The following is an 11,780-nucleotide window of genomic DNA, read 5'->3' on the forward strand; positions in this document are numbered from 1 at the left end:
GAGAGAGAGAGAGAGAGAGAGAGAGAGAGAGAGAGAGAGAGAGAGAGAATAATTAAAACTTTTATATGTTGCTGGAGGGCAATGTAAAATGAGGAAACTAATTTAAAAGACTTGGCATTTCCTCAAAAGTACACAAAGAATTAACATTCAGTAATTCTACTTATATGTATATAACCAAAAGAACTGAAAACACGTGTTTGTACAAAAACTCAACCACAAGTATAAAGAATTAGTAGCATTTACATAATCACCAGCAAATGGAAGCAAACAAGATGACCCAGTGTCCATCAATGGGTCAATGCACAATATGTAGTCTGTCTCTGTTTCAGGGCCTGGTGAGCAGCAGAAAGGAATGGTGTTTTCACACATGTCACAGCACACTGGGAAGTGCAATGCAGCCCCTCCCCCACCGTGGATCCTCTGTGGATCCTCACTGGCTTCTGTCCCATCAACACAGCTAACCTATCTCTGTGCTTCCTGGTAGTCCCCAGACTCATTCCTAACACAGTAGCCTGGGTGATGCTTCACATCTGAGTTCGGGCTGATTGACATCCCCTGTCATCTCTTGGGCCCTCTGGGATAATTCCCCAGTGCTATCTACTACATGAGGACCCACACACCCAGACTCTCCTGAAAGTCTATATTTGGTCTCACTCCCGGGAAGCTAGCTCTGGCCTCCAACTCAGAGAGCGGAGTGCTGGGTTGGGATTAAAGACAGACGCTGCCATGGCCTGGAGCAGCAGCTAAGCTTGGTAATGCCAGGCAGAGTGCTTCGTATATCAAGCTGGTGCTAATTCCTACTTGTGATACAGTGTTGGTTCTCTTTAAGAACCTACCTAGGAGCTGGGCGTGGTGGTGCACACCTTTAATCCCAGCACTTGGGAGGCAGAGGCAGGCGGATTTCTGAGTTCGAGGCCAGCCTGGTCTACAGAGTGAGTTCCAGGACAGCCAGGGCTACACAGAAAAACCCTGTCTCGAAAAACCAAAAAAAAAAAAAAAAGAACCTACCTAGGGATCTGGATGACTCAGTGGTTATGAACTTCTACCCTTCCAGAGGATGCTTGCCAGTACCCACGTCAGCTCAAAACCACCTGGACCTCTAATTCTGGTGATACACATAAAATCAAAGTAAATCAATCTTTTACAAGAAAGGGAGAAAAGGAACCCGCCTGGTCATTGTGAAGCACGGCTCTGTCACCTCTGTCAGGGCCACAGCCCAAAGGCCACTACATGAGCTCTGAGGGTCATTGACAACACTTCCTAGTCTACTGTGCAAAGTCGGCAACCAATGTGGATTCTGAACACAATTTATCATTTAAAATGCACTGACCAAGGATGCACAGTAGCTTCACTAAGTTCTAATATTTCACACAAATGAAGTAAATAGATAAAACTGTAGTTGGCAATCTGGCAAATCCTCGCCTCTGACTATCTGTGCCCTGACTCCATACTGGAGGATAAGGGTGGAGATGGACTCCCCTCAGAAGACAGTCTCAGTTCTGTCCTGTAAGCAGGGTCCCAAATACCTGCCTGACTCCTCGCATTGGCTCCACACAGCAGCTGTTGGCTGGTGAACCTCACACTTGCTGGCTCCTGCCCTCCACCTAAGCCATGCTCTTCTGGGGCCTCCTAAACAGCTCAGGCACAGTCCCCAACAGCCCTCTGTAACAAGGCCGCCATTCCGTATAAAACAGCCTGAAGTTCACAACCCTTAAGCTACAAAGGCCTCCTATGAATGTCAGGCTGCTGCTCCATGCCACCCACAGACTGGGAGCACAATTCAATTCCATGTGCCCAACAGAGGCCTGGACTGTCTCCTTCACCTCTGGGCACTTGCGTGGCAAGCTGCTGGTACACATCAGGTGTCAAGAAAGACTGGCGTAAAAGCAGGCCTGGCAATGTAGAACCAGACACTAGGACTGGGCCCCAGCAATTGAGAAGGACTACTTGAGAGAAGGGCCTTGGGCAGGAAGCCCTGCACTTTCCTAGGAGACACCTCGGGCAAATGTGCATTCCTATAAAGAGCCCACAGGAGAACTTCTGCGATCCACAACATTGTCCTTCCATCTTTTAGAGACCAGAGCCGTCTCTAGTACTCTTGGTTAAAAAAAAAAAAAAACAAAAAAAAAAAAAAACAAGGATTTCAGAACACAATCAAATACTTAACATAAAACAAAAGGTCAGCATCACTGAAACCAATAAAAGTAACATGCAGAGTTCTAGAATTTACCTTAACTAGTAACATAGGCAGCACACAATCTGATGTCTTAATAGCTAGAAGTCTGTGGTTGAGGGAACTTACTGTGTGTGGATCTGAGCACAACCCTGACAGCTGGGAAAGGCCCTCCACAGAGTCCCAGGGGATGGCAGAGAGGACACACACACAGAAAGAGACAGAGCGAGACAGACACAGAGACTGTGCTGGTAAGGACTGAAGCGGCAGGAGGGACTATCACAGTCATGCCACACCAGGCTGGCAGCTGCACGCCCCACTCTTTACTCTGCCACTGCTGCACACTGCTTCCTTAGGAACAGACTGCAAGAGGGCAGAAGTGTGCTGCTGGCCCCTCAGCCGACTAGAGAAACCCTCCCACACCTTCACCTCCACACAGAGACCCTGAGCAGCAGACAGGACGAGGTCTAATTTACAAATGAAGCTGAGGCCCCAGACCTGATCCTCCACAGCATGGCCAAGGCTTTCACGCAGACAGACTGAGCAGACATGTCAGACTACCTCAACACAACCCAGACCACACCAGAGCCTTTTGATTCCCAACTGTGGAACATTTCCTTGAGAAATCCTAGTCATTCTTGTTTTTAACCCCTCCAATGATAGAATTCACGTACTACACCAGCCACCCATTTAAAGGTATGTCATTTTAGTATATTCAAAGATATCCAAAACCCTTCACTGGCCAATGCCTCTGCCATTCTCTGCCCTTAGTAACCACTAGCCTGCTTTCTCTATGGATTGGCCTACATTAGACATTTCATATTAATGTAATCATATAAAACCAGGTGTGGTAGCCTTGCAATCCCAGCACTCAGGAGGCTGAGGCAGGAGATCTTGAGTTTGAGGTTAGCCTAGACTATATAGCCAAAACCTATTGCAAAGAGCCAAATAAATAAATAAATAATCATTCACATGTCTGGCTTCTCTTAGTAGACACAGTCTCTTCTTCCGCTTCCTCTTCTTTGAAATGGAGACTCACTATATAGCTCTGGCTGTCCTGGAGCTCACTCTGTACACCAGGCCGGCCTCAACCTCACAGACACTCACCTGCCTCTGCCTACCAAGTGCTGGGATTAAAGCCATGCACCACCACCTCTGGCTTGGCATAGTATTTTCAAAGTTCATGTATGTTAATAGGAGACAATAACTCATTTCTTTTTATTGCCAATAATATTACTTGGTATGGGTCTATCAAATTTTGTCCATCTATCTGTTGATGTCATTATAAGCTGTCCCACTTTTAGCTACTGAGACTATTGTGTCCACCTTCTGTGTAAATGTGCTGTTATTTTTTGTTACATTTATTCAATGTGTGTGACTGCATATGCATCCACCTCTGTATACTTGCTATACAGCAAGTGAGTGCAGGTCAGAAGACAAGTTTTGGTTCTCTCTTCCGCCATGGTTCCAGGGATCAAAGTTCTGTACACACACACACACACACACACACACGCACACGCACACGCACACGCACACACACACGCACACATGCACACGCGCGCATCTCATGGCCAGAGGGGATAGGGGAGGATGATGATCTGGGAGAGGTGAAGAATGAAACTCAGGACAGTGCCACATTTGCAGACCCTGGGTCATAGCCTTCCAGAGACTGGCCTTATAGTTTACTGTTCTTATACATTTAATCAGAGCTTGTGACCTTTATAGTGAGAATGGATTCTATTGGACCTTTATAGTAAGAATGAATTCTATTGGCTGATAAACAGCTCACAGCCAAGGCCTACAGGAAGGAGCTGTGGTAAGCATGAGGGAGATTTTATTAGTGGAGGGTACACAGTACCTGGGGCCTCTCACACAGGGATGAGGTTCACTGCAGGGCTAGGGCCTGAGCTCAGGATAGTGGGAGATTCAGTTGAAGGCCCACTCCTGATAGAGCAGCGAGGACCACCAGGCTGACTGACCACGCCTCACTCCGGCAGTCCTGGTGCCAGGCACCACTCATTTCCTTCTGCTAAAGAAACAAGGCCACATGGGTGACGCTTCTGTTTTCGCCAATGCCTGCTCTAAGCTGTGCTTCCTACAGGGCAGCAAGTACTTTACCCACTAGGCCATCTTGCTAGACCATGTTTCCCTTTCTTAACCATACGAAAGCAAAAAAGTTCTCCAAACCAGTAGAGAAACACATTTTTCTGATCAACCATAATATTTAAAATACAAGGAGATAGGTTCTAGGAGAACAAATGACCAAAAGAAGTACAGAATCGAAGGTATTAGGAGATAAATTGCTATCACAGAATGACTTACCGAAGAAATAGGCACTATTTCTCAAGGAGCATCTCCAGGCACATCACACATTTGCAAAGCTGCCTAAAGCCTTGCCTAATTTCCAATATTCACCAGAAGGAGCTGATTACACATTACAGCATGTCCCCTACATGCTGTTCACTACAGAACACCACACAGCCATTTTCATCATTGGAAAAGTACTGATATAGAACAACCTGCTAACACAGTTGAAGAGGCGGGGGTCATGTGGTGGTCTGAATAAGAATGGCCCCGGGAGGCTCATATATTTGGAAGCGTAGTCAGCAGGGAGTGGCAATATTTGAAGGGATTATAAGAATTAGGAGGTGTGGCCTTGTTAGAGGAAGTCACTGGGGGTGGGCTTTGAGTTTCAAAAGCACGTGCCAGGCCCAGGTTCTCTCTCTTGCCCTGAAGATCAGGCTGTGGCTCTCAGCTACAGTCCCAGGACCAATTAAGACGCCATGCTCCACACCACTACATAAACCTCTGAAACTATAAGCAAGCCCTCAATTAAATACTTTCTTTTATAAGAGTTGCCTTAGATATGTCTCTTCACAGCAATAGAACTAAGACAGGTCAGAAACATTTGCAAATGAAAGAGCAGAGACAAAGGTTACATGTATACCATGCACTCTCAGAGAATCTGTAAGATGCCCACCACTGCCTGCAGGGAGCTAAACCCAAGCTTCCCCAAGAAACCAGGAGGTTTCACCAAGCGCCTGTGTACTTCTTCACCATTATCTGAAACTATTAAATAAAATTAAAAGTTTTAGGAAGCAAAAATGAACTAACTGTACCCAATATCAAACAGTTTAAACTTCAGAAAGTAAGAGGAAAAAAAAAGACCCAGTTGACTAGGAGCAGCCAAAGTAGCCAAAGCAATAAAAAATAACAGGTCTGGCTGAATATTAATAAAACTTTATTGCCAAAAGAGACAAGGGAGAAGGGGGAGACAGGAAGTGTCTACTGGTAGATTTAACTTCTGATCCCTAGCCTAGAGAACTAGTCTGACCTTTCTTTCTATTAAGTTTTTGTTGTTGGCTTATTCATTTGAGATTTTACTTATTTTTATTTTATATATATAGAGATGTTTTCCCTGCATATATATCTATGCACTGTGTAGTGCTGTGCCCAGATTGGAACCCAGAAGAGGAGGGCACTGGACCCTCTGGAACTGGAGTCACAGGTGGCACTTACCCTCCACATGGCTGCGGCCCTCTAGGAGCAGCCAAGGCTCCTGACCACTGAGGCGCCGCTCCAGTCCTGTTTCAGTTTTCTATGAGATGATATCTCACTGTGTATCCCTGTCTGGCCTGGAACTTACAGAGATTCCCCTGCCTCTGCCTCTGCATGCTGGGATTAAAGACGTGTAGCACCACCGCTGCCCAGACATGTGGAAGGCAGAGGGCATCATCTGGGAGTCAGCTCTCTCCTCCACTATGGAAGTCCTGGGAATTGAACTTGGGTCTTCAGGCTTGGTGGTGGGCACTTCTACCCTCTGAGCCATTTCACCAGCCTTAAATTTTTATTTGTTTATTTGTTTGTTTATTATTACTACTGTGTGTGTGAGAGAGAGAGACAGAGAGAGAGAGAGAGAGAGAGAGGAGAGAGAAGAGGGATGCAGAGCCATGGGGATGTGCATAGCATGGCATAAGGTCAGAGAGCAACTTGGAGAAACATTTTTCTCCTTCTACCACGTAGGACCCAGGATAAATTCAGGTCACCAGGTCTGATGGCAGCTGCCTTTAGAATTGAGCCATCTCTCTGACCCTCTTTCATTTCTTTTCTCTATTTGACATGGTGTATCACATAACCCAGTCTGGCCTCTAACTTGCTATTTAACACTGAATAACCCTGAACCTAGGATCCTCCCGCCTCCAACTTCCCCACAGTATTGAGATTACAGGCATGTGCTACCATACCCGGTTTTATGAAGTGTTAGGGAACCAAATCTGGGGCTTCAGTCATACTAGGCAAACACTCCAGCTGAGCTGCAGCCTCACCCCAAGCCTGGCCTCTCTCCTTTCCAAGCTCCATGTTTTTGACAGTAAACTCCACATATATCCAAGTAACTGCACATAGGTTAGCTGTTCGATTTAAAAAGTAATGAATAAGCAATGCTTGAGGAGTGCTTGTATAGAATGCTGAAAATATTCCAGTGCTGATTATTATGATTTTGCCACTGAAAACTTAAGTTAAAAAAAAAAGCTATACCACTGAATCAAAAAATGAAACTCACACACAGAAACACACACCACACAGACACACACAGATATACATACAGACATACCACATATAGACACACTCAAACAAACACACCACATACACACATACACATATACACACCACATACACACATACACGTATACACACCACACACACATACATATACCATACAAATACACACACAAACACACCTGTACCACAAACACACACAGACTTACACAAAGATACACCACATACACACATCACACACACAAAACCTCCTACACACACACACACACACAAAACACCAACGGAGAGGAACAAAACAGATGATGCCTGCCTCTTCTCAGTACACACTATAAAAAGATCTGTATGCATTCTACATGAGACAATGAACACAGAGAGAATTACATATAACTATAACTCACAACAGATGCCAATAAAGTTCACTTATGTCACTACACCACCAGAAATAGACAGGAGAGTGGGCATAGCTAACTTGCTTGAGTTCAAGAAGACACACCTAGTAAACTTCACCACATGGGCAGTGCTACAAGCCGGATGAGGAGAAATTTCCTAGCAGGAAGATAACAGTTGCCCTAGGACAAAGTCCAGGTGAGACTCTGTCACAGGGCAGCAGAGGAACCATAGAGGTTAACAGCTAAGGGGAAACATTTTATCTTGGGAGGTAAGAAAGGTAACAATGGGAAATGGGTCTCATGAACTGGTAACCCACACACTGCTTCTCTGCACACATCTAGACTACTTCAGCGAACAAAGCTTTGTGGCATCCTTGTGGGGTACCCAAAAGGGCAATTGGGGGAGGCTGTTTGTAATCCAGTAACAGGGTTTTGCTAGTAAAACTGGATATTTTGGCATAGAAACAGTTCAAGGACTTTTTTTTTCTTTCTCAACAGCATCAAGAAGTCAAGACACCTCAGGAGAGGCTGCAACAGGCAGACTGTGAAACCATGCACGAACCTGGGAGTCTTTGTTGTGAGTGATTACTAATCCATGGCCTTTTGCCCCAGCACACATATGGCAGAGGCCAGAATGAATTGGGACTACTTTTTCCTTTTGTTTAAAGACATGGTATCGTATAACTCAAGTGGTTCATGTAACTCAGCTTGGCCTCGGCTCTCCTACTTTCTCCTCCCAAGTGCTGGACACCATATCCTTAAAAACAAACAAACAAACAAACAAACAAACATTCTTACCTTTACTACAAGTCTCAAGACCTCACTTAACTTTTCTATCAGAGTATAAATGATATTTTACCATTTTTCCAGAGTAAATATGAGATAAAGAGGGGAAAGTAATGACTAGATAAACTGTCTCCTTAGAAAACACAGCAATCCCCCTCACTTTGTTTTAAAGCCTGTCTTAACTTCTTCCAGTAATTTACCAAGGCCTGCTACCATGTAGGTAATACCAGGCTCTCATCCAGTTACTTCCACCTTCAGGGTCAAAGTTTATTTTAATAAGGTTACCTTTCTTAATTCAAAAGTAACACTGCGAAGTATAACACTGTAGCCCTGACTCCCACTACTCAGGACCTCATAGCCCCTTCTTCCTGGCAGCCCCATCTCATCTCTCCCAGTCAGCACTGTGGCGTTCTGTGTGGTTCACGAGTTGCTTCCTTACCAAAAATACATTTAAAGCAACTCCATGCAATAATTTATCTAAGCGTATAAAATTGACTCTTTTTTCTTTAGAAAGATTTGCTTCCAAGCAGCTAGATGGCTCAGTGTGTCACGGCACTTTGATCTGACTTCAATCCCTGCAATCCAGTGGTGAAAGATAACTCCTAAAATTTATCCTCTGACCTCTACACGATGGCACTGGCACATACAGAAAACGAAAATAACTACACACATGCACATGCATGCACGTGCGCGCGCGCGCGCGTGCGCGCACACACACACACACACACACACACAGGTACTTTGAGTCAAGCATGGCAGTGCATGCCAGACAAGATCATGAATTTGAAACCTGCCTGCGCACATACCAAAACCCAGAGGAAAATTACAATTTTAACACACACACTTAGCTTATGCACTTTATAGCACACAGTCCAACCCATACCTAACCCTGACAGCCTGCAACTTAGTAGCAAGAACAATTCCTGACACTCAAACTTCCCAGGTGTGAAAATTTTTACAACTCTTAAGTCACAGAGTCCTCACAACAACATTCTGAGACCAATACTATTAGTGTACCCATTTTACGGCCAAGAAACCAAAGGCAAAGAGACCTTACCTAATACCACAAAGCCAGTAAAGAAGGAGTCATGACTCAAGGGCGGTCAGTCTGGCTCCAGAACCAGCACTCATTTTCACTGTGCTCCAGCCTCTCACGAGGCAGCTGATTAGACCTCGAGCTGGAAGGAGTCACATCTCTCCATTCCCTCCTAAGTACTCAGAATCCCTTCAAGACTGGCTTTCCGGACTATCCAGTCACACCTCTCCTTCTTCTAATTCCCTTCCCCCACGTTCGTTGTAAAAAGGGGAGCCAGGGACAAAACCACCTGCTGTTTACAGACTGCGCCCAGGACGCAGTGCTCAATTGCCCTCCCTAGCTCCCAAAGACAAACGTCCGTATTGTCTGCACCACGGGAGGAACTGAAGCCTTGCAACTGTACGTTTTTCTGCAGAGGTCACTGGAGGCCTGGCCAACCCGAACAACACTGAAGGGGGAGGGGGTCCAGCCGCATTTTTGCGGCTGAAGGTTGCGTAGCGCCCACAGCAGCTGCGGTGAGCAGCAGCATGGAACACACCCACAGCTGCCGCGCCCGAAGCGGGCAGCACGTTTTAAAATAAAGACAGCCTGGCCGGGATGCACAGCCTGCCGGCTCGCAGCCCCGACCCACCCCACGCCTTGCCAAACAGCAGGCGCCCAGGGAGTTCCAAGTCTGAAAGGCCGGGGAGAGGACCACCCGAGCCTGCCGCAGAGGCCCTGCCGCGAAGCCAGGGCGCACCACGCGCAAGCAAGCTACGACCCGACCCAGAGACGCCCACCGACTCTCGGGCATCGCGGACAAAGCCTGGCCCGCAAGATCCTCGCTCGGCAAGCACCATCTCTCACGAGCCCCCAAACGGACGGAGCCCAGTGCACAGGAAGGGCACAAGCACACCGGTTCTGGGCCTGGACACATAACACACGCACACCTGTCCCCGAGCTGATTACACACACCTGTCTGCAGACCAGGCACCCTCACATCTCACACCCACCTTCAGGTTCACCCCAACCCCAACCACCTTAAGCAAAGGGCTCTCACACAACTATCCTGGGCAGGGACACACACGCACTCACGCCCATCCAAAGGCCGGGCACGCGTGCAGACCATGGCACCCTCACACCCACCTCCGGGCCCCTTCTCTTACGCAAACCCGCCTTCACACTCCCTGGTCCTCGGCCGTGGCGTCCTCGTGCGGACCCTCCCCTACAGGGTCACCTGGGGCCCCGATTTCTAGCACGACTGGGCTGGGGGGGGCCTCCGCCCGGGCCAGGCCGTGGGGCCGCAGCGAGGCCTCTCCGCCATCTTCCCGGCCCGCGCCGCCCACCTCCCGCGCTCTCACCAGCCGGCCCGGCACCCGGCGCGTCGCCACTGCCCCTCATCACCGACCGCACGCTGCGCCCCAGCTCCCGGCGGCTCCCGGCCGCCGTTGCCGCCGCAGCCAGCGCTTCACGTCCTGGGTCTCCGCCGCTGGTCCAGTGCGCTGCGGCCGCGCGTCCCCCGTCACCAAGCGCAACCCCCCGCCTCCGACTCCGCCCCCGCGAGGATGCTGGCGCCGCCAGGGGGCGCCGCCCGCGAGGCTGCAATGCGCCTGCGCCACCGCGCAGCCCCTCGGGAGCCCCAAGTGAGCCTTGCCTGGTCGGAGGCCCCGCCCCCGATGCCGCACTAGCCCGCTGTTTAGCTCTCACCTGTACCCGCCCACTTCTGGAGGTCTGGGTCACCTCAGGTGTGTCCTAATGTGGGTGTGGCGTGACTCTATTAGTTCTAACCCTGCTGGGATTCCTGAGCTTGAGATTTACCTCTCCCTTGACTCTGGAAAGGTAGCCATTGTCTGTAATATTCTGCGTACTCCATGTTTCTAACTTCCCTTTATGATTTACCCCTTTTTATTTCCTTAACTATTCTGGTAGTAACTCAAGCACAGTCCTAAATGTGCTCTCGTTTCTATTTTTCTTAATGTGTATTGTATGTGCACGCACATGCCAACGGAGTCCGTATGGAAATCCGAGGACCACTCCTTCCACCATGGGTTCTAATGACTGAACTACCACCTTCAGGCTTACACAGTGAACACCTCTACCCACTGAGCCACTTCCATGGACCTTTTGAATTTTTACTACTATTTTTTTTTAATTTGAGACAGAATTTCATATGGCCCAGGCTGACATTCAACTTCTTACGTAGCAAAGGATGGCTTTGACATTTCAATCCTGTCTTCATCCCTCTTGTGCAGGGATTACAGGCATATGCCACCAGATCCGGTTTACACAGCTGTAGAGGTGGAACCCATACTAGGAAAGCCCTTTACCCACCGAGCTGTATCCTCAGCTGTCATTTGGGGTTTTTTTGTATTTGATGAGCTCTTGCTATGTGTACCCAGACTGGCCTCAAACTTAAGATCCGTCTTTAACAGATTATAAATTTGTTTGTCACCCTCCCAGACTTTGCTATCTTCAGTTTTATTGTTGTTAGTTGGTTGTTCCTGTTTTTTTTTTTTTTTTTTTTTTTTTTTTTGAGACTGGTTTCTCTGTGTCAATCCTGGCTGTCCTGTAACTCCCTCTGTAGACCAGGCTAGCCTCAACCACCTGCCTCTACTTCCCTAGTGCTGAAATTAAACGCATGGGCCGTCACTGCCTGGCACCAGCTCCTAACTTTGAAAAAGAAAAAAACCAAAAAGAAACAAAAAACAAACTTATTACTGCGACTTAGCAATTAAGAGTAAATCTGCTCTTCCAGAGGATTCAAGTTCATTTCCCAGCATCCTTGTCAGGTGACTCAAAACCACCTGTAACTCCAGCTCCACATGATCCATACCTTTGCATTCATGTATACAGACACACA

At 47.6% G+C, this 11,780-nt stretch overlaps 1 protein-coding gene across 2 annotated transcripts in view; it reads right to left on the bottom strand.

The window, feature by feature from the left end:
• Positions 1 to 10,451, bottom strand: part of Arhgap39 (Rho GTPase activating protein 39) — a 90,916-nt gene extending 80,465 nt beyond the window's left edge. Inside the window, exon 1 of one of the 2 annotated variants that reach the window (XM_052160283.1) lies at positions 10,282 to 10,451. The gene's annotated coding sequence lies outside the window, so the exon portion shown is untranslated. Of the gene's footprint in view, positions 1 to 8,962; positions 9,291 to 10,281 lie in introns of those variants that run through there. The other variant, XM_052160284.1, reaches the window with a different exon arrangement.
• Between the last annotated feature and the right edge of the window lie 1,329 nt (positions 10,452 to 11,780).

Source organism: Apodemus sylvaticus, chromosome 17 (assembly GCF_947179515.1).
Source record: "Apodemus sylvaticus chromosome 17, mApoSyl1.1, whole genome shotgun sequence".
Lineage (NCBI taxonomy): Eukaryota > Metazoa > Chordata > Mammalia > Rodentia > Muridae > Apodemus > Apodemus sylvaticus.